Consider the following 3724-nt stretch of genomic DNA (forward strand, 5'->3'; position numbering starts at 1 on the left):
TTAGTAGCAATACTATCCTAACATGATATACTAGTTAATGATTTAAGCTAATGATAATAGAAATACTCTAAAATGCTTATTAGATTAATTCCTATTACAAAAAGAGGCTAGATGTATTGATAAAATTGAGCATAAATGAGATACTAAAAGCTTAGATGGATCCTTAAAATGGAGGAATGAGAGCTCTATTTATAGTGAAAATAGGGCAATGGATGGTCAAGATTGGAGGAGTTAATCAAAGGTCATGATTGAAAGTTATCAATCCATGTTTACAATTTTCACCAATGAAATGGTGACAATTGTCAACATAAGACTACTTGAGAGGAGAGGTAAGAAGCATTAAATGCTTGATAAGACCTCATGGTTACCTTAGAAGGTAAGGGTTAAGGTTAGGTTAGGGTTATCCATTGGATAAAGCTTTTACCCAAAGGATAAACTCTTGCACAAAGGTTAAAGGGTTAACCATGGTCAAAGCAATAAATGCTTGATGAGACCCTTGGGTTAGAAGAAGGTTAAGTTATGCAAAAAGTCTCTAACCATGCCACTAAGGGATAGTTAACCATTAATGGTTTGAAGACTTTAGGGATAAATTTGTAAGATTCCTTCCAAATTTGGGGTTATTCAACAAGTTAGCTTGTTGAAGGCATAAAGGCCTTAATGCCTTTTGAAGACTTTACTCCAAATTTGAGAAGTGACCTCCTCAAATTTAGGGAAAGGGGATAATTGATGGGTTTGGATTAATTGATTAGGATTAGATGGATTCTAAAAGAATTTAGGAAGGGGATTAGGATGCAAGTGGGAGATGTAGGAAAATGCAAGTGGATGAGGAATAATAGGATTAATTAAAATAAATTGCTTTATTTCAATTTGGTTGCAAGTTGGGAAATTAAATAAATTAGATTTATTTAATTGGGGTAAACTATTTAATTAAATGTAAATTTAATAAAAAAAGTAGGGAGAAGGGATTTAATTAAATAAAATGATTTATTCAATTAAATGATATAAAGGGCTTAAGTGAATTTAAATAAATAAATTGAATAATTTATTTAATTAAATAGAAGAATGTGGGTGATTTAATTAAATTAGATTTAACTAAATAGAGGAATGAGAATAAAATGAACTTTGAATATTCATTTAGGATTATGGTCATTTTTATAAGTGTTGCCATCAATGCCAAAGGGGGAGATTGTTGGCTTGATGATGATGTTTTGGTGTAAAGAGTTGATTGGTGACTTGTTTTATGTTGTCATTGTTGGCAACTATGTTTTTATAGTCACATAAGTCTTATAAGACAACCGGTAAAGCATAACCGGTAGAGAAGACAGTTTAATAGTGAACCGACAAATAGGTCTTCAACCAATAAACAGGAACAGAGTTGCATTCAAGCAACTGGTACAGGCGATTGATGAAATGTTGGATGATGTGGTTTTACATGAGTGATGGAGACAAGTATTTGGTGTTATATTCGTGACCGTATTAGCAGATTCAATAGGATGATCGAGATTTGATGTAAAGAGCAGGCTATCTGGAAGAACACTTAACCTGTAGTGATAAAGTCACTAAGATCGGTAAAGCGATACAGTTTTGTTTTATTTTTGGTTTGTTATGTCGGTGGCTGACATAAGTAAGGCATGTAATGTACGTTTGTCTAGATTCATTGAACCTAGGAAATTGTTCCAAGGTTATGAGCTGACTAAGTTGATGTCTAGAAAAAATGTGATGAGTTATGAGATAAGTATGAATGTGTGAGAGATCATTAGCGAAGGATGTGATTTTGATTGTGGGATGATTAGTGAAGCTTTGTATTGATGTGTTGTTGAATTTTTGGAGGAACTGAAGCGGATCTTATCAGACACAAAAGTGTTATATGAAGATCATTAAATTGTTGTTATCCTAACAGTTGCACCAGTCAAATCCCTTAACCGGGTAGGTCCTAACAGGCCTTAATCCGTAAATCCCCTAACAGGATAGCTCAACATTTGAGTTTAAATTTTCTTGTAAGGTTGCTCCTAACAAGGCATGGCTCCTAACAAGGCTCATCATAGCAAATTCCTTCACCCGGTGACTCCTAACAGGGCATATTTGTAAGACCTTAACCGGTCAGCGATTTCTATTCTACAGACAGTGAATCGTGTGGGTACTAACTCCCACCATGGTTTTTCCCTTTTGGGTTTCCACGTATAAATCATTGTGTTATGGTTTGCATGTTTTATGTAGTGTTTGCTTATGTGATTATTTTCCTTGCATGCCTATTGATTTTAAAGTTGTTAAGAGGTGTAATCAGATTCTTAAGGTATTTGCTTGCACTAATTCACCCCCGCTCTCAGTGCCTTATAATTTTATCACTCATAAGATCTTAAGAGGTATCTCTCTACTTCAAAAGATAGGGCCACGAAGGTTGTTAAGGTTGTGGATGTAGCATGTGTTTGCAGGATGCAAAATATTGCAAGTTAGTTATAAGAGGCATCATTATGGTTGAAGTTGTTCTTTCTATCAATGGGTTAGCCTTAGCAGTTGATTAATACCCTATGGTGAAAGGATCTTTGGTGGATGTTTCCCTTGCTACAAGTGGACCTAAAGCAAAAACTAGAACGAAGGATCTCCATTATACCTCTTTGGCTAAGAAGTTTCCTCTCAACAATCCTTTTGAATACTTAATAGTGTCAATGGTATTCTTGGCCAACATTTGAAGGAGCAAATTCACCAAATCAGCATCCTTGACTCTCTCATTAAAAGAGGTTTTTCTTGTCTAAGGGAATTTATTGTTGGGAGATTATGTGGTAATTATCCCCAACATTAATATGGTCAAAATATAGATGCTTCGTAAATGGAAACTAAGGGGGTTAATAGAAGTAGTATCTCTACTAAAAAAAATTGTTTCCATTTACACTCATATGATTGCTCAAGGATCCTTTTGGAAGGTCCTTGGTTTGTTGGACAAAATTTTATTTGCCTAAAAAATTGGTCTCTAGGTTTTAATCCAATGAAAGATCACATCATCAAGTTTTTTATCTAAGATTGTAGGTTTCCATTAGAATACTAGGATGATGAGATATTTATGGCCATTTCCCATTAATTATTTTGAACAATACATTGCAATGGATACAATCACAAAATTCTAGATTTTTTTCTCATTTGCAATATTTTGTGTTCTTGGGGAGGATGACAAGGTTCTCCCTTCATGGATTACCTTATCATCCACACTAGATAATTGGGTGTAGCAAATTAAAATCAAAAAATATTCAATTATATGTCATTGTTTCTTTAAAGTGGGGGTTACATTGAAGTGGTTTTCCCAGGCAACAAGAAATACTATTTCATTTCGCCAAAAAAAGGAGCAAGTTCCAATTGTTCTTAATGTTTGCAAAACTACCTCTATAGATGTGCAAAAGGAAGTATAGGCATAGTTCATGAAGACCATAGAGGTATGATGTAGACCCCTCAATGGAGGTACAAAAGGGGCATTGAGATTGAGAGTTTGAGGCCCTTCAAATCTTTTAGGTTATTCCCAAAAAAATGAATGAAATGATTTTAAAGTTAAATATATGAGGAGTATAGTTGCTCAAAGATGTTTGAGACAATTTAGCTTCAAATTGCCCTAAATTTGGGCTTATCATTTGTTGGGACTTATCTACCTCGTTTTAGCTCATTTTTGTTTTTGTATAGTTGTTGTGCTACTAATTTTCATGTTTTATTTATTATTTTATAGGATGTAGACACCTAA

Source organism: Cryptomeria japonica, chromosome 7 (assembly GCF_030272615.1).
Source record: "Cryptomeria japonica chromosome 7, Sugi_1.0, whole genome shotgun sequence".
Classification (NCBI taxonomy): Eukaryota; Viridiplantae; Streptophyta; class Pinopsida; order Cupressales; family Cupressaceae; genus Cryptomeria; species Cryptomeria japonica.